Raw genomic sequence first — 27,388 nt, forward strand, 5'->3', positions numbered from 1 at the left:
CCTTCTTCCCAGGTTCTCCCTCTACCCTAGTAGAGGATACATGGGGGTGAGTCTTCCTAACTCAAGGCCACCATTGCCACAGTCTCATAACTCAAAACAGACTGGAACCAAGGAATGTTAGTGCTGGACAAGACCCAAGAGTTCATCTTGCCTCCTCTTCAGGGAGAACACTGAGCCTTAGAAAGGACCTGACCTGCCCAAGGTCATGGAGCCTGGTAGAAGCAGAGCTAGAACTCAGGCTTCCTTACTCCCCCTGGTGTTCTTTCCACCGGAGACGTAAAGCAATCCCTTACAGGGCATATAATAGTTTGCCTATTAGTGAACTATAACAAAGGATTTTAATGAAGTAAGTCTGAGTTCTCAGTCCGACTCCATGTGACTAAGTAGGTGAGCGTCAAGTCACTAAACTATTTGGGACTCAACTTTATTAATTTGCAAATGGAAGGACTGGACTTGTAACCAAAGCATATACATATAAACACAATCTTCATCGTTCTCCTCCCTCCCCCACTCACCCCTATTCTCCATCCTTCTAAAGACCTTCCAGTGGTTTCCAAAGTTCCTCTTGGGACTTGGTTGTGTGGATCAGAGTAATAAAGAGGAGAAACTCATGAACTAAACTGATGTATACAATAATTAAGGGCTGAGTTAAGGAAGAATTAGAGTCATCCTAGACAAGCTGCAGGAGAAAGGAACAGACTTTAGAAGGGAGATGAGAAATATGAGGTTAGCAACTATCATAATGAGAGGGACTTAGATAGTTAAAAGGGTTGTTAAACATTTTGTTGCTGTCTTGCAGCAACTTCTCCCCCCAGTGCCTCTTTAAAAATCTTCCCTAAAAATCTAAATTACTTTTCATGTCTTTTTTGGATATCAGACCTGTGTGTCTTCTGAATACCATACCATGTGGAGACAAACCATAAGGCAGCCAAGATAAATTGAGGTTACAGACTAAATGGTGTCCAGAGTTTCCTCCTGTTTCAAAATTAAATTATTTACCCAAAGTTTCCTCTACCGTGGGCATTTTTATATCTGTAAGTTTCTATTAAGTCTAACCACTTAATGTTTGAGAAGGCCTTAATTCTGACAGCTGCTCTTCTGTGTCTGCATGCAACACTCTCTGCCTTAGGATAATTTAAAGAATAAGAACTTCTATTGATATACTACAATACATATATATATATATTTTTTTTTTAATTCAGAGAAGGATCCACATTTTGTGGGGCCTGAAGTTTTTCTATTTGTGGAGCCCTTCTAAAAAAATAAGCAAAAATTAGGTTAAATGGAGTATTTATTTAGACCCAGAAAAGAAATCACAACAGATTACACATTTTAAGAAGGCTGCGAATACTGTTACAAAATCAAGAAATACAACATTCAATTAACTGCCCAACATAACTCCAATACTTTTTTTACTAAATTTCTTGGTTGCATACTCTTTGATTATTTCTTCATATGACAATGATTCTTTTTTTCTTAATAAATATCTTTTACTGGGATCCTCCTATATGACACGTTTTATATCCAGGTGTTTTATGCCTAACCCCATTCCAATGTTACATCAAGCCTATGAGGTTAGTGTTTGAGTATGACAGTGGTTTTAATTTTTTTATTCTTTTAAGGATATTTTATTTATTTATTTGAGAGAGAGAGAGAGAGAGCACAAGCAGGGGGGCGAGGAAGAAGCAGGCTCCCCACTGAGCAGGGAGCCTGATGCAGGACTTGATCCCAGGATGACCTGAGCCGTAGGCAGACACTCAACTGCCTGAGCCACCCAGGTGCCCCGTGACAGTGGTTTTTATTTTGTTTTGTTTTGCTTTTTAAGATTTTATTTACTTGTCAGAGAGAGATAGAGAGGCAGGCAGAGGGAGAAGCAGGCTCCCCAATGAGCAAGGAGCCCAATGCGGGACTTGATCCCAGGACCCTGGGATCATGACCTGAGCCAAAGGCAGATGCTTAACCAACTGAGCCACCCAGGCGTCCCGACAGTGGTTTTTAAATAACTTTTAATAGAGAGGATAAAAAGATAACAGTTTTTCCTCTAGCACAGTTGACTGAATTTGTCTTTATTATTGGGATATAGTTGGAATGCATAAAAAATCACTTTGCACATATAGTACAGCTGTGTGTAGGCTGCTGCAGGAATTCAGATTAATTCTATTTCACGTGATACCCATTTAAAAAAGAAAATAAATAAAACGTATCGTGAATTTTAAATTATGCATACTGAATTATTGAGTATATTCCTAATAGGAGAGAACTTCTATTTTGTTTGACATCAATGACTATATATATATATATATATATATATATATATATATACACACATATAACAATTAAAAGAATTTTCCCTAGTCTAGCTTCTGGCTTTTTATGTTTCAAACCTTATTTCTTCCGTAAGACCCACACAATTTCAGTGCTAGCCATATCTTCATAGTGTATTATAACCCCTAGCCCTACCACCTGCATGATAGGATGCTGGGTGAATCAGTGCAGTGGCCCATAGGAATACTCCTGGAATCTATTGCTAAACAAAGACAACCAGCAATAATTTAATTAAATGTAAGTGATTATAACCCATGTAAGTATCTCATTAAGCCTGAAATTAAATGTATCCCCAACTCAACTTTCCATTAGCTAGATACCTAAAATATCTGAAGCCACTCCAACACCACCTGACATAATGGGAAATGTGACAAAGGAGAGATTATAGTGGAAAGACACACTTTCTTAGAGCCTTGGAAGAGAACCTTAGAGTTTAAGTTTCACTAACTTCATGATTAATCTGCATCTGTTTCAGTTTTTTTTTTTTTTTAAAGAGAGAGAGAGAGCGCTCGAGCAGAGGGGAGAAGGAGAGGGAGAGAGAGAATATTAAGCAGGCTCCATGCCCAGCTTGGAGCCTGACACAGGGCTCAATCCCATAATGACAAGATCACGGCCTGACCCAAAATCAAGATTTGGATGCTTAACTGACTGAGCCACCTAGGTGCCCCTCACTTACTTTTATTTTTAAAAAGTAACCCATGCTCATCCTAACTAGTGAGGACAATCAAAAATTTATATATATATATACATATATATATATATATATATATATATACATATATATATATATATATGTATATATATGACAAAGATAGGAAAAATGACATAAATGCTTGTGCAGAAAAAGGACAACTAGGAGGAGAAATATAGCAATTATTCCTGCACAGCAATTCCGGAATCCTGGAATAAGCATTATGAAGGGCAAGGAAAGTTCTTCACTTAAATCTTAACCTTCTTTCCAAGGAATTTCCTTGTCCCTTGTACTCCATGGCTCCTGGCTTTGCTATTCTATGACAGGGTGTTGAGGAATATACTTTCCTTATAGCCCATTCAGCTCACTCCTTACTGTACAAATATGAGATCCAAAGGTTATTTCCAGCTCAAATAATCAAAGGATTTCTTTGAGAACATGATTCCCTCAAAAACTTGGTAGGTTTCCGATCCATTTGCTTCCAGTCAGCAACATGGGCCAATAACCATACCCATACTTCTTTCCTACACGTAATACTCAAGCAGGATTTATGTCTTTGCTTTCCTTCCCCAATTCCTCTCTCTCTTTTAATTTAATGGGGGGCTAATTCAAGCCATTAGATTTGGGTGAGAAGACCATACCCTTAGTCAGATCATTGTAGTCTGGATCTAAATGGATCTTTGTTACTCAAACAGTTCCCAAATTTCAGTTAGCTTAATGTAATAAAATGTTTTCACTTCTATCAGTATCCAATGCAGATCATCAGGGGACTCTGCTCCATGAAGTCATTCAAGGATCCAAGCTTCCATCTTGAACTCCACTCTTTTCAGCTAGTGAATAGGAGTAGTAGTGGAAGAACACAGAGGATTGATTAGGAAGCTTTTGTGTTTCAGGCATGTAAGTGTGTCTGTCACTTTTATCCATAGTCAGTGGGCCACATCTTAGTTACATACATGACTGCACTTAACTGCAAGGGAGGCTAGAATGTACAGCCTAACTTTGTAACCAGAAGGAAGAGAGAAACATTTTGGTGACAACTAACCAAATAGGTCCTGCCACACTTCCCTTCATAGCTCTTAACAGTTATAACTTTTTATTTACTTGAATGATTATTCAATAAGTGTCTCACCCATTATATTGTATACTATAGGGAGAGCTTTACATATAGGAGAGGTAGTACATCCCAGTGGTTAAGACTGCAGGCTCTGAGATCATACTGCTTAGATTCAAATCCCAGTGCTACCACTTAGTAGCTATGTAACACTGTCCCTGTGCCTCAGCTTTTTCCTCTGTAAAATGAAGATGATACCATTTCTACTTCGTAGAGTTACTGAGAGGATGCAATGAAATAATACATGTAAACCCCTTAGAACAGGGTCCATTATGTTCTAAGTACTTGATAAGTATTAGCTGCTGTTATTATTTTAAGTGGGCTTGTGTGGTGCCTGTTTTTGTTTAAACCATTGTATATTCAGTGCTTATTACAGAGAAGCTGGTCAATAAACATTTATTAATATAGGACAAACATAGAAGAACTCTAAAAACTTGTCAAAATGAATACATTATTCAACAACCAATGTCTAACTATTTTAAAGCAACCAGTATTAATTTTTCGGTTTTATATTTATCAAATTAGATCTGACAAACTGTTTAATAATGCCATAATAAAATGGAAGACTGAACATAAATCCCTCAAAATGAAAACATAACCATGCATTATCACCAAACACACATACAAATCCAAATATACGATACAATTACCAATTACTAGGTGGTTATTTAGATACTTCAAAGGATTTATCTTTAGATTATTTTCAATTCAGAACTCCCCCTGCCCCTCACTTTGAGCTCCTTAAGTGCAATTTAATTCAGGTAAATATACAATATACACCATTTTCCAATTTCATTCATTTTCCTTTGCAAAGGGCTAAGTATAGCTATAGCAAATAATACAAGTTTAAAACATTCTCTTTATATGTAGCATCTTGACTCTGTGCATAGTTACCTTCCCCTCTATGTCAAAATGGTTTATGGTGGGAGGAGTTTCAGAATGTTGTTGGGTTTTTTTTTTTAAGATTTTATTTACTTATTTGTCAGAGAGAGAGACAGAGCACAAGCAGGGGGAGCAGCAGGCAGAGGGAGAAGCAGGCTCCCCACTGAGCAAGGAGCCCAATGTAGGACTCGATCCCAGAACCCTGGGATCATAAGCTGGGGCAGATCATGACCTGAGCTGAAGGCAGAGGCTTAACTGATTGAGCCATCCAGGCATCCCAGTTTCAGAATACTTTTAAAGACACACAACACCTATTGTCAAAGCCTTGACCTGAGTTTTGAAGGAAAATAAAAAATTCTTACACTGGTTTGTTTTGCTCTCATCGGCTAGATGACCTTGAAGGGTAACTGTAAACTCTTTCTGGCTTCTCGACTTTTTCTCTCTCAGTGTCAGTCAAGAATACGTTGCTTGCGGTCTCCCGTGTCGTTGGTGTGGATCCAACAGCTCTTCAAGGAGTCACATTGCATGGGGGTTGAGTTGACGGTTCTTGTGATCTGTAAACCCCCAAGACCAAACTTGAGGGTTTACTTAGGGTTTTCTTTGTGTCCTCTGGATTTTTCGTTTCACTTTGTTTTCGTACCATATCTCCATATGCTGCCAAATCAATTTCAAAAGTTTAAAACTTTTTCTGATGTCAAGTGGAGAAAAGGAACAGGAAATAAAACAAAAGATTTTTACAAAGTAATAAAAGTTAAAACTGAGCTGTTTCAATGGTGCTGTTTTTACCTGTCTGTTCTTGTCCAAAAGTGGCACATTCCCAAGAAAAGGAAGGTTCCATTTGGTTCCTTAAATTGCCAAAAGCCCCAGCCCAGACTTTACCCCCTACCCCCAAATTCTTGCAACATTTCCCAGTTGGTTGATTCTTTTAGTGGTTAGATAGGATCAGTTACTTAAATGATGTCATGTCAGTGTTGTATTTATGGTTTTGCAATAAAACAACCTTCAGAAAAAAAAAGTGTCAGTTAAGAATAATGAAGTGTTTTTTGTTTTGCTCTGTTTTTAGTTTTTCTTAGGTATGTTGGGCTTTCCACTCCTTTTATTTTGCTGTATTAAGGTTATTTTAAAGACTAAACACTATAGTCACATAATTGTGTAGATTGTCCACATGAGCTTATGTGTGATAGAGAACAAAACTTAAATGTTTTTTGGGGGGGGAAAAGTTTCTTTATTTTAATTATATGTTTAACATAAGCAGTGTAGGAAAGAGCTCCAAAATCCCTAAGAGGCTAAATGGTAGGTTTGTTTTAGCTTCTAACCGTAAAGAATGCCTAGGGCTGACTAAAATGACTGCAAGGAAAAAAACAGAGTGTGGGAGGATATACCTCCAAGTGTTAAAAAGTAATTGCCTCTAGGAAATAAAATTGAGTGGGGGAAGGCAAGGGTAGAGAGAGATACAGGGGATTTCACTTTTATGTTATTTTAATATCATAAATGTGTTTTAGTTTTTAAAAACCATTAAAGATGCAAAAATTTTAAAAAAATATGTTGCACACACTCACCCACAAATTGTATCTGTAGAGACTGGTTTAAAATATCATGCTTATTAAATAATTGTTTTACCAAGCTTGGCGTGATTGTTATCGTTTACCTAAGACTTTCCAGACTTACTGACCTCAGAAAAGAATCAAGCAATTAACAGTCCTGTAAATTCTTGGCAAGAGCTTATGTGAATGAAATCTATCCTGTGGCGATCACCAAACATGCCTCACTTAGGGGGAGTTGCTGTGTGGATGCATGAGTGAGTGAATGAATATGGACGTAAGTTAATGTTGATAGCTCTGATGGTGCCGTTCATGACAAATAGAGAAAAAAAAGAGACCCAGCGTGGGCTGAGGAGTTAAGTTTTCCCAATGCCAACCTAGGATTTATGTCATGAAGTGGGGCTTGAGATTCTAGAACAAGCTTCAGAATTTCTTTCTATGTGCTAGAGCTTCGCCACATTTACCGGATGCTGGGGAAACCTTAGAAATGATAACTAATAATTTTCATCTGTCCACCATAACTGTACACTTTTCCCCCACAAGGAATTCATAGCAGCTTCTCACAAAATTGAAATTCTGCAGGGAAATACTTTAAAATAGCCATGTTATAGTGGAAAGCAGCCAATCAGGGAAATTCAACTCTCAAAATTAATAACACAGGAAGTTCTCTACTTGCAAATAAAATATTTCCAAAAGGTCATTTGTAAGTCAGCTGTTTGAAATCAGGAACAATGCTGTAAATGATGGTTAGATTGCCAGCCCCCAAAACATGTAGAATGCTGACCCAACCTGCCTGTGTTAAAACCACATTGATGACAACCTTATTAAAGGTTTTGAATCAGACAGGTCTGTAACTGAATATTGTCCATTATAAGCATCTGTGAGTTGATGTTGCAACCTAAATGCAAATTATAGCAACACCATTCTGACTTTCAAAAAGCTGACTTACAAATGCCCTCGGAGATATATTTTATTACCCCCATTTTTCAGACCAAAAAAATGAGCCTCAGAAGTATACAATTAGAATGTGGGAAAATCAGGGTTTGAACTCATGTCAGTTTGCATCTGAGGGTCAAGTTCTTTTTACTGCACCAGTTTGCCTCTTAGTCTCATTGAGATTCTCATTGTGGAGATCCTTGAATGCCAAGCTGAGACATCTATCAACAATGTAGTTTTAGCAGCAGCGATATGATCAAAGTGTTGTCACAGGAAAATGAACCTGTGGGTGGATAAACTGGAGGAGGCATTGAAAGTGGGGAATACAATTAGGAGGCTGTTTCAAGGGAGGGGTCGCTGTGGAAAGGTCCAAGAAGAAAAGAATGTGAAGGGAAACAACGCATGAATGAACAATAAACAAAACCCTTACAGACCTGGATGACTGCCTCAGAAGCTGAGGGAGAGGAAGGTGTAAAGGAGAGTTTTGAGGTGCAGTTCCTAGTGACAGAGAAAATAATTGGATTAAATGCAAATGGAAACTTTGAGAAATGAGGTGAATATAGAAAATAAAATACGGTGATTAACTGCCATATTTCATTGGCTTGCGTCAGAATTCCTTCCCTTCTGTGGAAGCTGAAGGGAATTAGAGGTCATTTTTACCATGACTTAGACCAACTGGAAGCCCCAGCTCAGCTTTTTAAACTGGGGGGAATAACACACAAACTAGCAGTTAGGTACCACACTGGAAGTTAGGTTGAAAAATTGAAGTCCAGCACTGATCGTGAGGGAAGGGGGGGCAGATGAGGGGACAGCCAGCTCCAGGACAGCGTCCTCAATAGATGCCTCCTGTGGGGTGAATTTGGCTGTGCTCTCCGTGCCCTAGACTGCCTGGGTTCCTGCCCGTTTTCCATGCTTGGTCCTCTGGCTTCCCTGTCTACCCAGTGAGCCACCTGATACCCTCCCAGTGAATTCATTTTCTGTGTGACTTAGCCAGAGTGGGTTTCTGTTGTTTGCAGTTGAGAACCCTGACTGGTACAAACACTTCTTTTTTTTTTTAAAGATTTTATTTATTTATGTGACAGAGAGACAGCCAGCAAGAGAGGGAACACAGCAGGGGGAGTGGGAAAGGAAGAAGCAGGCTCACAGCGGAGGAGCCCGATGTGGGACTCGATCCCGGCACGCCGGGATCATGCCCTGAGCCGAAGGCAGACGCTTTAACGACTGCGCTACCCAGGCGCCCCCTGGTACAAACACTTTTAAACAGATAGTGCTAGCATCATGCTCAGATGCCCAGATGGAAGCCTCCAGCACACAGTTTGCAATGTGGGACTAGAGTCCAGTAGAGGGCTAGGTCTGGGAATATAGATTTAGGATATTTCTAAACAGAGCCAAAGATGTAAACCATGAGAAATCTTCAAGGGAAAAGATTTGAGAGCGAGAGAGAGAAAAGCAGATTGTAGGACTTGAGGGACCACCAATATTTACTCAGGAGGCAAAAGAATGAGTCAGGGAAGAAGTAGTAACAGTTGTAGGAAGCAAATTAAAACTAGTGTCATATTGGGGCGCCTGGGTGGCTCAGTCGGTTAAGCGTCTGCCTTCAGCTCAGGTCGTGATCCTGGGGTCCTGGAATCGAGTCCCACATCAGGCTCCCTGCTCAGTGGGGAGTCTGCTTCTCCCTCTGTCTCTCTGTCTCTCATGAATAAAATTTAAGGGGCGCCTGGGTGGCACAGTCATTAAGCGTCTGCCTTTGGCTCGGGGCATGATCCCAGAGCTCTGGGATCGAGCCCCATGTCAGGCTCCTCCTCTGAGAGCCTGCTTCTTCCTCTCCCACTCCCCCTGCTTGTGTTCCCTCTCTCCCTAGCTGTCTCTCTCTCTCTGTCAAATAAATAAATAAAATCTTTAAAAAAAATTAAATTAAATTTTTAAAAAATCTTAAAAAATAAAAATAAAAAACAAAAACAAACAAACAAAAAAAACAACCTAGTGCCGTATCACAGAACCCGAGACTTTAAAAAATGTTGGAAATCAGATGATATTAAATACTAGAGTCCAAGGAAGAAGAAAACTGAGAAAGGGGCACTAGATACAGTGATTAGAAAGTCACTGGTCTTTAGAGAGCTCTTTTATCATGATGGTGGGAAAGGATATCAGGTTGTAAGGGGGTGAAGACTGAAAGGGTGGTGTGAACGTAGAAGGAGAAAATACAGGTTATCTTTTCAAAAGTTTGGCAAGATTTTGTTTGTCGTGTTCACTGCTGTTATTTCCAGCTCCTAGAAAAGTACATATGGAAAGTGCTCAATAAATATTTGTTGAGTGAACAAAGAAGAGCAGAAGCAGAAGATTAAGTTGAGCTGAAAAATGGTAAAGGGGCACATTTCTAGAAGTGGGGGTACCTTACCAAGTCTTCTCTCCTCCTTCCTCCTCCAGCTGGAGAACCTGATTTCCTAGACTCTCCACTAGTTACCTACTAGATGCTTCCTCCCCACCCCACACTACTGTCCCCCTTACTTCACTATTCACTTTGTACTGTAAGCTAAATATAATGACCATTCCTTAGATAACAATTTCTCATCCATCTGAATTTCTTATTGTCCTCAGAAGATAATATTTCTTAGACTAATTTATGTCCTACTCAGAGTAAGTCCAATATTATTCATCCATACTTGTTTCATACCACAGTAGAACCTCAACAAGCCATTGCAGATGACCTGATAAAACTAAGTCTGATTAACTATAAACTTAATTTTAGGTGTACCATCAGATGATATCGCAATTGCATATTTTTAGATATTCACTACTCTATGATCCTTTAAAACACCAAAATTTAAATCTAGTTACCAGATGACCAAATATAGTATCAAAACATCGTAAAGAAATCTTACAAAGCCTACAGATAAAATGACCTCTGATTTAAATAACAATGAACATAAAATGTAAGATTTATTTTATTTAAAAATTTTCTCTCTCCAGATGTCAGAAGTCTATGAGTAAAGAACAGGTACTTAAAAAACAGGGGCACCTGGGTGGCTCAGTCAGTTGAGCATCCAACTCTTGATTTCTGCTCAGGTCATGATCTCAGGGTTGTGGGATCACTCTTCCCACTCCCATCGGGCTCTGTGCTAGGCGTGGAGCCTGCTTAAGATTCTCTCTCTCGGGACGCCTGGGTGGCACAGCGGTTAAGCGTCTACCTTCGGCTCAGGGCGTGATCCCGGCGTGATGGGATCGAGCCCCACATCAGGCTCCTCCACTATGAGCCTGCTTCTTCATCTCCCACTCCCCCTGCTTGTGTTCCCTCTCTCGGTGGCTGTCTCTATCTCTGTCAAATAAATAAATAAAATATTTAAAAAAAAAAAAAGATTCTCTCTCTCCTCTCCTCCCTTTGCCCCTCTCCCTGCTCTCTCTCTCTCTCTCATTCTCAATAAATAAGCAAGTAAATAAATAACTAAATAAAAATAAAAGTTTAAAAAATAAATTATAGGGGTGCTTGGCTGGCTCAGTCAGTGGAGCATGCAAATCTTGATCTTAGGGTTATAAGTTCAAGCCCCATGCTGGGTGTAGAGATTACTTACAAAAAATAAAATCTTAAAAAAAGTAAAAATAAAAAATTGTAACTAGAAATGTAAGAAGTCTAAGTGGTTCTTAAATACAATGAAACATTTGGACTATAATAATAAGATTAAAAGCCTGGAGGTTTCCCACCGCCGGTTTATGGTTCTTTATAGGTGTAATTAAAGCACAAAAAGGCTTTCCAATGTACTTATGAAGCAGTTTCCTTTTTGCTTGCAGACTTTAGGGAGGTAGTCTTTGAGTGCCTATTATTGGTCCATCAGAGGAGTAAGTTGTATGGGTGTTAACTGTATTAATTTGCCTTTAGGCAGTCAGAAATTATTTCTGGAGAAAGACCGGAAGAAATAGGATATGAATTATTTGCTTTTGATCATGTCATTCCCTTTAGTTTCTTTTCTTGATAATTTTCTGTGCATGTGCACGCAAACAGAACGCATGCACGTGCATGTACGCTGGCCTCTGTGTAGGTGGTCAGGAAGCTTTTTGGATCTTTTCCTCACCTTCCTCCTAGTCTAAAGCTTGGCTTTGCCCACACTGAGTGCTTGATCAAGGTATGAATGGTCTGTAATGGCAGAGCATTTCCAGTTGCATAGGCCAATGATGGTCATCATCAATGTCCTCCCAGGACAGGGCGGGCTCTTCATTCTTGGGTACCTGGGGCCTTGCACTTAACTGGATGGTCATTTCCAGATAAGGCCTCCCTAGCCATGTCCCCTCAATGTAAACTGTGAAGACTGAAGTTTTGGGAGGATCTATGAATCTGGTAGTCTATGAATGAAAATGATACGAGATTACCTCAGACCTAAAACTTTCATTTCAAAATGGCAGCATTTTTGCACCAGCCTGTGTGGCAAGATGTGACCCAGGTACACACAGTCCATGGCATAAGATGGACCACTCTCACACCAAAGCAAGAAGCCATTCCTGTGGAAGTACCCCCAGGGAGCTGGGGAAACCATCTTGTCGTCAGTGCCAAACAATTGCCAGTCTCAGTTATCCAGGATTTTGCACAAAACCAGGCTCACCAAGTTGTCCCAACTGCAGGTCAAGCAACATAGGCAACTAAGGGCAGGAGCAGGCATTTCACAGAGGAAGAAATACAAATCACCAATAATTCTGTATAAGCACAAGAATATTTGATATGTACAAATTAAAATAAAGAGATACCATTTGCCAGAAATCACACTGGGAAAGTTTTTTTTAATACTATTTAGTGTAGATGAAGAAGCAGGTAAACAGGTAGTATTATACACCGCTAACAGATGTGTACGATGGTTAACATTTCTGGAAAGCATGTTAGTAGTATTTATCAAAAGCCTTAAAATAAGATTTACCTTTAACTCAGCAACCTCACTTCTAGGAATGAGCCCAAAGGAAATAATCAGAGCTATTGAGGTATCTACCAAGAAGTGTCCTCACAATTTTATTTTTTAACGGTGCCAAATTAAAAACAACTTGCAACAAGAAAAGAGAAGATTACAAAATAATACTGTATGACCTCAGGATTATAAAGAGATGATTGTATGTATATAGATCTATGGATAAAAGAGTGAAAAGGGGCGCCTGGGTGGCTCAGTCGTTAAGCCTCTGCCTTTGGCTCAGGATGTGATCCCGGATTCCTGGGATCGAGCCCCACATCAGGCTCCTCTGCTGGGAGCCTGCTTCTTCCTCTCCCACTCCCCTGCTGTGTTCCCTCTCTCGCTGGCTGTCTCTCTGTCAAATAAATAAATAAAATCTTAAAAAAAAAAAAAAGAGTGAAAAAAACCTACAAGAATGTTAACAGTGGTAATCTCTGAATTCTGGGATTATGGGTGATTTTTATTGTATTCTTTGTACTTTTTTCTATCTCTATAATGCACATGGATTTCTTTGGTAGTCAGCAACAGTGTTGTTAAAAACAAAAGGAAATGTACAGCATTCCAAGCACTAGCCCGGGGTTCTTTTATGATTTCATTACAATTCAGAAGCTACAACTAACCTTCTTGCTTAGTTTTCATGTCTGCTCAGTAGAGGAGTTGCGGTGTCAAGTGTTTAAAGTGCAGAACAGAGTTCTAGTGTACTTCCAGAGAACTACTTCCCATGAACTCACGAAGTCAGAGAAATCGAATAGTTTGCATAGATGTCTTCTTTGACCCACACTTCCCTATTTGGGAGCAGGCTAACAGCGTAGATGTTCCCTCGTAGACTCTGCCCTACACGGTCCTGCCCATCTGAGGTGCAGGGACTCTGAGCTGCTCATGGTTATCCTTGAATTGAGCGGTGTACTTAAGGGAGAGCCAGGAGAGTTGGTGGGAGCACATTGTTTGTGATGTTTCTCTCAAAGATGTGACATCAAATCCTCCCTGAAACCCTTCATGTTCTCACGGACCACATTAGATAAATCAATCTGGTCCTGTAAGTGATCTCTTTGCCCCAGTCACATTTTCCCACCAATGTTCCCCATAATGATATTTAAAGTCTCGGTCACTGTAATAAGTATATTACGTAAGACCTAGTAGGCATTTACCTAGAGCCAGAATACCTACAGGGGTAAACTTGAGAGAATTGGAGACAAGGTTTTCCCTCAATCACGTCACCAGAAGATGGATTATTTCACATTGCCTTCAAAGTAGAAAGCGGAGAATGAAGAATAAGCTCCCTTTAAGGAATCTAGTGAGTTCTCTCTGTAGGGAATATGGATGTTTCCTCACAGCCAACCCTGTAGAGAGAGACTATTGTAACGGTAAAGAAAGGCAATTCTTTTGACATGGAAATTGAGACATATTTTCTTGGTGAAATCCCTTGGTAACAAGCAAATGCCTTCTTGTGTCCGTGTCTGTCATGTTCAGCATCTTTAAATGAGCACAGTCAATCCCCTGAATGTGCAAGTTACCCCAGGAAGATGTAGTGAAATGGACACTCATACAATTCTGGGGGGAAGGAGCATGGTGGTTTTGGAATCCTTCTGGGTATGATCTTTCTATTGGACAATTTGTCAATCTCTATAGAAAGCCTAAAACCACTCATACTATTTGCCACAGAAATACAGCTCTGAGAACTTTTTGTGAAAAAAAAATATATTTTTTAAATAGGCTCAACTCCCAGCATGGAGCCCAGTACGGGACTTGAACTCATGAGATCAATACCTGAGCTGAGATCAACAGTCAGACACTTAACCGACTGAGCCACCCAGGAGCCCCCAAATTAATTTTTTTAATATGCAAAAAGAATACATAAGAATGTTCACTGCAGTATTATTTACAAAAGTGAAAAACGAAAAAAAAAGTCCAGTAATTGGAACTAGTTAAATAAAGCACAGCATAATCAAACCATAGGATCCTAAGAGGCCATTATTCATTATATACTTATTATGTACTTGAATAATATTTAAGGATACTAAGAAAGCCTCATGATATAAAGTGAAAAATTATGTACTATAAACCCAATGTGGATATATATTGTGTACACACATGCAAACACACAACACACATATGTTTTATGTACATACACACAGAGAGAGAGAGTGAAAGAGAGATATTCTCCAGGTTTTCCAGCCTTATTAGATTGCCTTCTCTTCACATATCATGGTTCTACTCTCCATCTCGTATGACTGCAGGAAGTCCAGTCCTCTCTCCGGGTATTTCTGAGACTCTCCAGCAAGTGTTTACATATCCCACAATCCATGCTGGTCACCTGCTCTAGGACTCCTCCCCAATCACCCCTGGACATCTCATAATGTCTTTTCCAGCTGGCCATCACTCTCTAATCTACCTTACCATGAAATGTTAAAACCTTCTTTCTATTACCCAAGGCACAGCTAGCGTAAGGCTGCAATTTCAACAAACTTTGTGAAGTCTGGAGGATTACATAAAGGAATTACAGTGCAGAGAAAGAAAACTTAAAAGTGGAGATCGAATATCACTGCTTCTAAAGTTCCCTTGTAGAAGCCTCTCCAGGGGCTCCCTCTGAGTAGCCCCTCCCCTCAGCTCTCAGCCCACACAGTGGCGCTGGAGCTTCCCCACCCTCGTGGGTGGGGCTCTCCTCTGGTACTCTTGCCCCAACTTCTTTTTTTTAAATTTAATTTTTATTTTTTAAAAAAGATTTTATTTATCTATTTATTTGAGAGAGAGAGAGAGCCCGGAGGAGGAGCAGAGGGAGAGGGACAAGCAGACTCCACACTGAGTGCAGAGCCTGATGTGGGGCTCGATCCCACAACCCCAAGATCATGACATGAGCTGAAATCAAAAGTCAGTCACTTAACTGACTGACCAGCCAGGCACCCCTCCAACTTCTTATTTCTGACCATCAACAGAGGAAATGAGACATTGCAACCATCTGGACAGAGATACACCTGTCCCCAATAAAAAATGGCTTTTTGTGTATGGCGGGGTTTTTTTTTAGAGATTTTATTATTTGAGAGAGAGCACACAACGGGGTGGGGAGGGGCAGAGGGACAGGCAGACTCCCTGCTGAGTGGGGAGCCCAATGTGCGGCTCCATCCCAGGACTCTGAGATCATGAGCTGAGATTAACTCAGACGCTTAACCGACTGAGCCCCATGCCCCATGGCTTTTTGTGTTATTAAACAGAAGCCTCAGCATCTCCATCTAAAACATCTGTATTTGGATTACTCCACTGGTTGAGGGTGTCTCCAAGAAGGGTCCCCAAGTTGCCACTTCTTTCGGATCCTCAAGAGCATAAAAATAGTTGTTACTCAAAGATGAAGTCCACCTTCCATCCTTAGAACATTCAAGAAAAAATTTTAGAAATTTGGAATGCAGTTTCAGGTGCATAATAACCACAAACAATAAACAAGTTCTCACTAGGTACCAGGTACTACACTATGCACTAAGCACATATGAACTCATTAATCTTCCTGAGACTCCCCTACGGTGAGGGCTATCATTGATATCCCCATGTGGATGGGGAAATGAAGACAGAGGGCTGTTAACTAATTTGCCCAAAGTCACAAAGCCAGAAAGTGGTGAAGCGAGGCTATAGCTAGGTAGTCTCATTCTAGAGATTTAGCCACCCTTAGCTACTATATTTTATTGCCTCACAGGATGGGAGGAAGGGAAAAAATTGAAAGTAAAGGAGGAAAGAAAATGGTGACTTGATTTTTTTTTTCAAATTGCCCAAAAGGAACTTTACTTTTAGAATTAGGAACTAGAATATATCTATATCATCTATATCTATATCTATATCTATATCTATATCTATATCTGTATCTGTGTCCATGTCTGTCTCTCTGAATGTGTTGGGGAGAGAAACAAAAAGCCACTCTAGGCATCGCGTCTTCGTCTCCATGGTTCACACCGACCCCTCCTACTCAACCATGACAGTAGACATCTTTTCTCTAAGAAATGCTGCTCACTTCCATGAGTAGGCCTGCAGGGGCCTCATGCTTTGGCTTCAGTTGACTGAACTAGGAGACTACCTGACTCACATAAGGCCAGTACAATTTTCTTAAAGATTTCAAATTGGAATTGAGAGTCAGCCAGTCAATCTGGGATAGTCTCTTATACAGAAGACATATAGGGTCAGACGAAGTTAATCCCCAAATTTCAGTAGCTTTAGTTTATTTTTCCATAATATCACAGTTCAGTGTAGGAAGATGGAGATGGGGAAATGCTATGCCCTACAAATTTTGTCAAGTACACAAGCTCCTTCCATCTAGTGGCTCAACTATTCTCTAAGGCTGTAGTCAAAGGAAGAAGGAGAGGATCGAGGAGTGTGGAGTAGGTTTTTTAGTTGGTCAGGCCTGGAAATCACATGCATCCCTTCTGTCCACATTCTAAAGGTTGTAACTTATCAGTTGACCTCAGCTAACTGCAAAGAATACTGGGAAATGTAGTCCAGTCGTATGCCCAGAAAGAAGAGAAAATAGGTAGATGATCATCTAGTCAGTCTCTATCACGACATACAAGTTTTGAACTACAGAGTTCATTGTCTGTCAGCTATATGCATGAAAAAGCTAAAAAAACTGATTTGTAGGGAGATAAGAATGAAGCAAACGTTCATATGGAGGCAAAGATGACCTTGGGTGGGGGGAGGGGAGAATTGTATGGTTTCTGGCTTTCTACTTTGTGACACTCCTTTTTTTGTTCTGCTTTGTTCTGTTTTTGTACATACATAATTTTTGTAATAACAGTTTTATTGAGATATAATTCACATCCCATAAAATTAAGCCTTTTAAACTATACAATTGAGTGGTTTTTAGTATATTCAGAGTAGTGCAACCATCATCACGATCTAATTCCAGAGCATTTATATCTACCGCAAAAGAAACTCCAGGGGCACCTGGCTGGCTCAGTTGGTGGAGCAGTCGACTTTTGATCTCAGGGTCATGGGTTCGAGCCCCATGTTGGGCATAGAGATTACTTAAAAATAAAATCTCGAAAGAAAGAAAGAAAGAAAGAAAGAAAGAAAGAAAGAAAGAAAGAAAGGAAGAAAAAGAAACTCCAGGCCCATTAGCAGTCCCTCCATTTCCCACTCTGCCCAGCCCCTTAGCAACCATTACACTACTTTCTGTGTCTATGGATTTGCCTATCCTAGCCATTTAACATAAAGGGAATCATACAGTATGTGGCCTTTTGTGTCTAGCTTCCTTCACTTATTCAAGGTTCATCCATGTGGTAGTATGTACCAAACTTCATTTCTTTTTATGACTAAAATTCCATTGTATGGCTATATCTGTTTATCCATTCATCAGTTGGTGGGCATTCGAGTTGTTTTCACTATTTACCTATTATCAATAATGCTGCTGTGAACATTGGTGTACAAATTTTTGTGTGCACATACCTCTTCATAGACGTGGAATTGCTGGGTCATCTGGCAACAGCCCTGTGGATTAACATTTTGAGGAACTGACACTAGTTTTTTAAAATGTTGGCTGGCCCTTTAGTATCCTTCACATAATTACATGAATTATTTTTTTCTTTCTCTTCTTTAATCAACCTGAGTCAGTTTCAAGAGCATTATTTGTAACCTCAAGACCCTTAACAAAGTCACCTACTCCTGTTGCTTCTGGTTTAGACCTTCCTGATTCCTCGGTCCCCCTTTTTTTGGCTCTACTTTTGCCTGTCTTTTTGATAGTGCTTGAGTTTGGCTTTTTTTGGCTACAAGTATCAGGCACTCATTCCAGTTAGCTCAAGTATGTTAAGAAAAATACATGATAAGATAATGGGAGTTTTCAGAAACGCAGGATCAGGAACCATAATGGGCTGGCTTCAGAGAAACCAGTGCTAAAAGCTAGTTCTCAATGTGAGGTGGCAGTCCAGACCTCTCCCATAGAAATTCGTAAGTGTCCACAGCATTTCATCATTAGAAATAGAGTTCAGGGGTGCCTGGGTGGCTCAGTCGTTTAGCATCTGCCTTCGGCCCAGTGCGTGATCCCAGGATCCTGGGATCGAGCCCTGCATCGGGCTCCCTGCTCCACTGGGAACCTGCTTCTTCCTTTCCCACTCCCCCTGCTTGTGTTCCCTCTCTCGCTGGCTGTCTCTCTCTCTCTCTGTCAAATAAATAAATAAAATCTTAAAAAAAAAAAAAAAAGAAAGAAAGAAATATAGTTCAGCCATACTCCTTTCTGTCCTGCTACTAACTGGTAATGCCTCTCTTTGTTTTCATGCCACCTCTCTGAGAAAGGGACTCTGATTTGCCCAGCATCTCTTTTCATACCTGGCTACAGGTCAAGGGAATCTAGCCAATCTATGGATTGACTGGCCTTGAATCAGGTGTCCCCCTCTTGTCCAATCAGCTGTGAGAACAGAGAGCTGGATCACATGGTACAAAACAGGACTGTTGGAGCTAACTTTTTCTTTAGCAGGGACTAGGGGTTAGAACAGTTTCCACTAGATGATACCGGTATAAGAGGGCATGGTGATTGATCTCTTTGCATGTGGTTTGATATTTTTAATGAAAATGGATCACTTCTTTTTCAATAAACTTCTGTCTTTGGTCTTAGCAATTCTGCCAGGATATAGTTTCTTGTATCCAATCTCTAGCTTTATTCATTGTAATTAAGGGTAAGATGAGCCCGTGGTCCCATCCCAAAGCTGAAGTACCTCCCTGTGAAAGGAACTGAAGTAGACAGAGGTGATAGAGACATTCTGACCCCTTGAATGGTGTGAAGAGTAAAGGAGTAGAAAGGAGTCCCTGAGAAGACCCTGTTTCCTGTTCCCATTAGAGCTCCCCCCATTCTTTATCTTCCATCCTATTTCCTAAAACAGTATGGGCTACAGCCACAGCCACGGCTCAAAGAGTAGAGCAAGCTGTCTGCAATTGTCAGGTCTACTTTCAACATGTCACAGCTGGAACAGAACAGGAAGCTCCTTGAGCCAAACTTAAGCCTTGGGATGGGTAGAAAACTGGCCTTAAGTACCTTCTTTCTATAAGGACAGAACCCAGAGATAGAAGTTTATTTATAAAAGGAAAATGCAGGTTTTAGTATGTTAGAATGAGCAATAACTTTTGAAATGAAAACTTAAACTGTTATTAAAATAAGTACTTTCCAGAATATTAAATTTGAAGTGTACATATACATATTTTTTTCCTTAACAAAGCCAAAAATTAAAAAAAAAAACACCTTTCAGTTTTAGAGAATCTTCCATCTGGAAAGATATACTGATTTCTAAAGAGGGTAGGCCCATAGTCTGCCCTAATTTTATTTCTTGTTCCTCGTCTGTTGTTGTTGTTTTTTTTTTAAATATGCTTCCTGTAGTTAATATCAAGTATGGATTTTCCAGATTGTCTGGACATACTCCAAAAGAAATATCTCACCCATATCTTTAAGGGAAAAGGCATTTAGTATCCACATGTCTAAAAGCTAAAGTAGCTTGAGGGTAGGGATGGGGGCAGTGATGGAAGACAGAGGAGGCAGGGTTTCATTTTTTACTAGCAAACTTTTGACCAGACTTTCTGGACCTCAGCATTTTAGGAATTTGAGTTGGCCAAGTCGGTTGTGAAAGGTCATATGTAGCAGGAATTGGAAAAAGAAAAGATTATTTGCATGAGTTTTGCACTACCTAACTGGATATGCGCTGTTCCATAACTGGGCACAACACAAACATATTTGTTTATTTTAAGGCTGTCTGCTGACCTGCATTGTGAGTTTGCTCGGCGGGCCAGCGTGGCACAGAGACACAGAGTCGAGAGCCCAGATCTGGGGCCTCTGAAGGAGAGTCCTGGTATCATCACTTGAAGGGTTTTCTCAACGCTGGCTGGCTATCGTCAGAACAGTCCTTAGGGAGGCTGGCTCTTGGTAGTTTAAGGAGTCTTGTTGATGTAGCAATCAGGTTGCCCTTTTAGAGTACTTGTATGTTCCTAAGTATATTCCAAAGAGGCTGAATTCCCATTCACAATATGGATGAAAATGTGACAAGGTGAGGCTCAAGGTCTTCCTGAAGTGATGCTGCAGATTTTAGAACAGAGAAGAGAGGTGCAGAGTACGGACAGAGAGGTCAAGAGGATGAACTTGGGAGCCAGACTGCATGGGTTGGAATCCTAGCACTTCTTCTCCTAGCCCCGCTGTCTTGGGTAAGTTACTTAACCTCTCTACGCCTTGATTTCCCAATCTGTAATATAGGGATTAAGTAGCCCCTACATCAGAAGCATCATAATGAGTATTAAATGAGTTAACATTTTAAAGGTGATTAGGGCATTGTGTAACAGGTAGTAAGCACTATCCACGTTTGTTAAGTAGAAGAAGTAAAATACACTGATGGCTGGTGAAGCTAGTGTTGATTGGCTCCAGGACTCTGTATTTTCAGATGAGAAAAGGCTGCGTGCTAGAAAAACCCAAATAAGAACACATCTAAATACACCGCATTGTGGTTGTAGTATGAAACATCATACCAACCAATTTTAAAACAAGGTATATCTATATATACTGCTGTAGAATAATCCTTAAGATATATTGTCAAGGGACAGAGAAGTCCTCATACAACATATGTAGGAAGAATTATGAGATCCAGCACTTATTGAGGATTTTCTATGCATCAGGCATTTTTTTAAAAAGCTTTGTATATATAGGCACGCCTGGGTGGTGCAGTCGGTTAAGTGTTCGACTCCTGGTTTTGGCCTAGGTCGTGATCTCAGGGTTGTGAGTAGAGCCCCACATTGGGCTCTGTGCTCAGCACGGTGTCTGCTTCAGACTTTTCTCCCTCTCCCTCTGCCCCTCCTTCCTGTGCACATACTCTCTCTCTAAAATAGATAATAAATAAATCTTAAAAAAAAAAAAGCTTTGTATATATTAATTCATCTTATCTCCATACAAGGAAGGTACTGGCTTTTTCCCCATTGTGGAGATTATGAGATAACTGAGTCTCAGCAAGGTTATGTAATTTGTCTAAGGTCACCCAGCTGGCAAGTAGATGAGCTGGGATTTGAATTCAGATGGTCTTGTTCCAGTGTCCATTTACTAATCACTATGGTAAAGTACTCTTCCAATAGCATAGGCACACAACTAAAACTATATACATATAAACACATATGAAAAGCAAAATAAAACAAAGTCTGGAAGAATAGACACTAACCATTAACCCCTAAAGAGAGAAGTAGGATTGACTGGGGTCAGATGGAGGCAGATGCTTAAGGAGAAGGGGGACTTAAAACTTTTTATTACATATATTTGTATTTTATTTGAATTATATTGTGTAATACAAATGTGAATTCATATACTGTCTCTGGAAGTAAAAAATAATTGTTACCTAACAAACAATTATGCACCCCAATGTTTTTAGCAGCAATGTCCACAATAGCCAAACTATGGAAAGAGCCCAAATGTCCATCGACAGATGAATGGATAAAGAAGATGTGGTGTGTATATATACCGAATGGAATATTAGGTAGCCATCAAAAATGAAATCTTGCCATTTGCAATGATGTGGATGGAACTAGAAGATATTATGGTAAGCGAAATAAGTCAATCAGAGAAAGACAATTGTGATATGATCTCACTCACAAGTGTAATTTAAGAAACAAAACAGAGGATCATAGGGGAAGAGAGGAAAAAATAAAACAAGATGAAATCAGAGAAGGAGACAAACCATAGAGACTCTTAAGATCATAGGAAACAAACTGGGGGTTGCTGGAGGGGAGTGGAGTGATGGGATGGGGTAACTGGGTGATAGACATTAAGGAGGGCATGTGATGTAATGAGAACTGGGTATTATATAAGACTGATGAATCACTGACCTCGACCTCAGGAACCAATAATACATTATATGTTAATTAAATTTAAATTAAAAAATTAATTTAAAAAATCAAACAATTACGAAGGCCTTACTCTATACCAGGCAGTGTTCTTAGTGCTTGACAAATATTGAATGACTTAATTCTCTTAAAAATCTCCATTTTGCAGATGAGGAAAGCTAGGAGCTTATCACACAGTTGGTAAGAGGCCAAGCTGGGATTTGAATCCACAGAGTCTGGCTGCAGATTCTGTACTCTCAGTCACTCTACCATATATGTATAAATGTGTGAGTTGAGCCCTGAACCAATGGTCCTCACACATCTTCAAGTGCTTGACCAGGCTACCACCCACTCTATGTCATGGGGAACACCTTTAGTCAGGCGGTCAGTGGTATAAGCTCTGTAATCACACAAACAGGGACTTGGATTCCAACTCCACTAGTTACTAGTTTTGTGACCCTGGGCAAATTATTTTACAGTTTTGATCTCAGAATCTTCAACTGCAAAATGGAGTGAATAATCGTCACTGTCATATGGTTGTTATGAGGATCAAAAAATATTAGCACATGCAAAGTACTTAGCCCAGAATCTGGCACACAACAGGAAATAACTCCATGTTAATTATTGCCATTATGATTACTAGTTTCTTATCTTGGTACTCCTTTCCAGGGAGGCTTTTTCTCCCATCTTTACTTGGGACACAAAGGCACATACCGTTGACCCAACACTTGTACTATAAGGAATTTACCCATTGATGTGCTTGCAAAAAGTACACCCAGGTATATGCATAAAGATGTTTGCTGAGGTGTTGTCTGTCCAAGCCATCAACCGGAACTACCTAAACATTCATCATTAGAAAACGGATCAAATACATTTTGAGATATCTAAATAAGGAACAATACTTGGGGACCCTAGGTAGGCCCAGTAAATGGCAGCCTTCCTCCCTGCTCTAGTTCTGAATGAATTGAAAAATAAACCAAAGGACTGTCAGATGAAGGCCTAACTAACCCCGATAAAAGACAAAGTTGGATGTGGTACCATACGCGAGCTGACATTAAATGAGAGAGACATTTCTACCAATGAAACGTAGACTCGTGCGGCCGCTCACCCAGTCCTGTCTGCTTCTACCGCAGCAGAAGGCACACTCCCCACAGGCGACTCGGGGTGAAGCAGAAAGGGCAGAGCTGAACCCAGCATGTCTAGGTTGTTCTCCCAAGCTTGTTAGTCAGATAAGTCACTCTGTCCTCAGGGAGTAGAAGTAAAGGGGCAGAAAGGGGGCAGGAATTACATTAATTGAGTGCCTTTCATAGGAAGGCACATTCTCTTTTAACAAAGACTCTGCAGACATTAAAAGAAGGGAGTATATCTGCAGATCACATGTGGAAAGATTTCTAAGGTAGCATTTTGGGTGAAAAAAGCAAAATCCAGAATAAGTATAGTAAGACCGCTTTCATGTAAAATTTCTTAAGGACATAGATAAATATGTAGTACCGAGAATAAACAAAAAAATAGCAATAGTGGTTATAGTTCGGGGGAGAGACTCAGGCAGAATGGGAAGTTTTTATTCTTCCTTTTACACCTTTTTAAAATTGTTTTTATTTTCTTCCCACATATTCACAACTTTTATGATTATTATTTTTAATGCTGTTGGGGTTGTCTGGACTGTGGGATTCATGACTGTTATTGCTTTCATCTGTATCCTGCCCTGCAAAAATAAGTTATAATGCATGTTATTTTAAAAAATAAAAACAAGGCGGCATAAAAAAAAAAGTGCCTTCTAGCTTCAGGAGTCCTAATGAGCTATAATCAGAGAGACGCCAGACTAGTCAAAATTGGAAGAAAGAGCTGTAATCACAGGGAAAAAAAAACCTCTCTCCACCACTTGAAGTGTCCCAGAAAAAGCAGCAGTAATGACAACAGGCCGACTTCAGGAAAAGCAGAGACACGAGGCGCTGGGGCAGGGCCTGCAGGGGCCGGCGTGGGCAAGACCGTGGAATGATGTCAGAGGACGAAAACCGCCGTGAGGACCCAGGGACCCCAAGGAAGAGAGAGACAAAAGCTGCCACACAGGGTCTGGGGATCCCAAGAAAGAGACCGAAGGGGCTGAAGTGTAAAAGAAACCAGAAGGCGCTTAAGAGGAAATTCTGCAGTGATTCTGACTCACGGTCTGACGGTCCTGAGGACTTGAGTGGCCTTGGAGAAACCCGGTCGGGGTTGTATGACCAAGGCACCGTGCTGGAGAAACACAATGGATAGTCGCGTTTCTCCCTGCAGCCTCAGGTAATCAGAATGAGGTCAGTGTGACAGACCCACAGCCAGACAGTGTAGGGGCCTCAGTCAAGGAGCTCATCTCTCCTCCGGCCTGCCAGAGCTCTGGCGGAGAGGAGCATCGTTACAGGAGAGCGTGCATGTGGCCTCATGACTTGTCACACTCCGCTGTCGCTAGACCAGGCCCCGTGAGAGAATTCCAAAGACCTGATTTTCATGGGGATGAAACACAGTAATTCATGCTGCAATCCTGCCCAAATCCCTGAACAGAGACGTGAAGACCCAGATTCCTTGAGGCAGCTTTGAATTACCACTGCCCCACGTCCCAACTGGAGTTTGAAGTGAGCGTCGCTGCCCACGTGAAGCCATGTCTCACTGTTCTCTGGCAGTGAAGTGCTCAAGAAGAAAGAGGTTTCTTCAACTTCCTTTGGCGCTCACAAAACGAAAGCAACCGTTACATAATAAAGCCTGTAAAAGGCTCCATGGGTTAAGAAGTCCCCGATGTTTTTCCTGCCTTCGGTCATTTTCTTTGTTTAAAAGTATTCAGAAACAGTGAAAGTTCATGAAGAAAAAACATCTCCAGCAGGAAAATGAGTGAGAGAGTTAGTCAGCAGCAAGGCTCACTCACAGAGCCATGAGGCTGTAACTTAATCTTGACAACATAGTCTTTCCTGGAAGAGATTCGAGTAGCGATTTATCATTTTATAATTTGTGGTTTAAATTTGAGCCATAAACCAAGCAGATGTATTGGTTTGAGGCACTTCTGACTCCTTTTAAAGCCCCAGGAGGCAGGAAGATAGCTTCAAACTTGAGGCCCCAGGCTCTTGGGGTTTCACCAAGAGAGCACAAAGGACAAGGTTTCTGTATTCACTCTCTTTCCTTAGGAAATGTATGGAATGCACGCCTTTGTTTGCTTTAGACGTGGGGGGGGGGGGAAGCAGACTTTGATAGCTTTGGAGCCATGAGCTGGCCCCCTCATATCTCTGGAGGGGTGGGTTTTCATATGTTCCAGGGTCCCCTGGGAAATGAGAAGCTGGAAGCCGAGAGGGGGAAATGGGTGGAGAAAGGGGAAGCAAGGGGGAAGGGAGGAGTGCTGGAGATAACTGTGCTGACTTCACAGTTTTCCACTGGGGCCTGCCCTGCCTACCTCTGTTGACATCAAAGCTCTTTGCGCCTGCTCAGTCTGCCCTGCCGGCCGCCACTGGGAAAGAAGGAATTGGCTATGAGCCCTAGAACAAAATTGAGAACAAAATTTCTGCAATTAACTTTGCCTTAAAAAGGGGGGGGGGGTTTCAGCTCTGGGTGGCAGCTCTGGGGCCGCCTCTCACTGGGGTTCCAAGCATCCACCAGGGACAAAGGGCAGCTTTTAGAGACATGTCTCCAGAAACTCGAGCAGCTTCCCAAGGTGTCTCACAGGTTCCACAGCAGTGTTGGCTGTCTGTGGGCCCATGGGTGTGGCTTTCACAATCATGTTGGGGCGCCTGGATTTGGGAAGACTTGCCTCCTGTCCTCAGAGCAAGGCAGCACATCAGAATTTTGCTGGCAGCTGAGCTCCCACGTCCGTTGCCATTCTCTCTCCTCCCTGCTCCCCATGCTGGGATTTCCTTGTTTTCCTTCCCCCCTCTCTTTTCCCTGCAGTCCTCTCACCTGTTCCCCGGAAGGAAGCAGAGGAAATAAGATGACCATCCTGTCTGCTGTCACTGATGACTTCCCATTCTAAGCCCAGGACGGAAAGCACTGCAGCACCCTCACCGGGCAGACACAGTCACCACGGATTCCGCGCGTTAAAACCAAGTTCTAGAGCACAGCTTTAAGGATGTATACATGTGTATGATATTTCACGAATCTCTCCTCCACCAGCCCCAGACCGTATTGGGAGTGTTGGCTTTAACCCTCTTCTACTGTTCAATGTGAATTTAAAGATGAACCTGGGCTCGAAGTGGGGGCCTTGGAAGTCCAGCTCCAACAGCAAACCTGAGCATTAAGAGCAGTTCAGAAGGTTCTATAACTGGTTACAGATCAAAGGATGCCAGTGCTCTTCCTCTTCTAACTTTATCACTGCTGGCCCAGGGTCCTGGCTCGAGAAAGTTCTTAGAGGAGTCTTGGCCTAGGCCTTTCTGGAACACGGCCATACTGCAGGCTGTCTGTGCCTGCGGTGTCCAGCTTTGTACTTGGACGGAAGGGCATATTGAAGAAGAACACATGATTCTTGTCCTTAAGGAAAATAATAGAAAGGTCACATTTTAGATAGGAAATGGGTGAATGAGATGGTCCAAACCGTCTGTTTCAAAACCAGGGATTTTGAAATTGGGAAATGAAAGCTTAGACCAAGTTAGTTAAGAGACTTACCTAAGGTAAGGTTTCATTGGTTAATGCCACAAACAAGAATTAGAATCAGAGTCAGGGTTTGCAGCAAATGCACCCTGTAGATCCAAACCCAAATGTCAGGGTCACTTAAAACCAGCTTACTACAACAGATGGACTGAGGTTCTTACACAGTTAAGGTAGCTGACAGGGAAACCTGCCTTTGGTTTTCGAGATTCAAAGTTAACTCTACCCACCTTCCACTCAGTTCTGGGGTTTCAACCAAGTACTGTCAACACATTTGAAATTGATTCAAAATGCTTTTCGGAGAACCATCTCAGTTCAGCTTTGCAGGCACTCTTGGGGCCCCTTCCAAAGAAGAAACAGACCGGCATTCTCTCTGGGCTAGACCCAAGTCAGGCTCTGCCTGCCTGGGAGTGTGTTGTCTCTGTCTTTGACAGTCTGATGGCTAAAGCTCCAGGCTCCCGCTCTTCAGTCAACACAACCAAATATCTGCAGTGTTGGCTCAATCTTCAGCTCCCACAGAGTTGAGACAATTCTTTTTTTAAAGAGGCATTAGGATATATTAAGCTTC

At 41.1% G+C, this 27,388-nt stretch overlaps 1 long non-coding RNA gene across 5 annotated transcripts in view; it reads right to left on the reverse strand.

Moving 5' to 3' along the window:
- Nucleotides 1–1,273: 1,273 nt before the first annotated feature.
- Nucleotides 1,274–27,388, reverse strand: part of LOC123799796 (uncharacterized) — a 61,070-nt gene continuing 34,955 nt past the window's right edge. For 2 of the 5 annotated variants that reach the window (XR_015725268.1, XR_006781698.2), the window contains one exon: nucleotides 1,274–26,703. This is a non-coding gene — a long non-coding RNA (uncharacterized LOC123799796). The remainder of the gene's footprint in view (nucleotides 26,704–27,388) is intronic. The other 3 variants (XR_006781699.2, XR_015725269.1, XR_006781697.2) reach the window with 3 other exon arrangements.

The sequence above is a fragment of the Ursus americanus genome, chromosome 7, assembly GCF_024610735.1.
Source record: "Ursus americanus isolate L20-20 chromosome 7, mUrsAme1.1.p, whole genome shotgun sequence".
Classification (NCBI taxonomy): Eukaryota; Metazoa; Chordata; class Mammalia; order Carnivora; family Ursidae; genus Ursus; species Ursus americanus.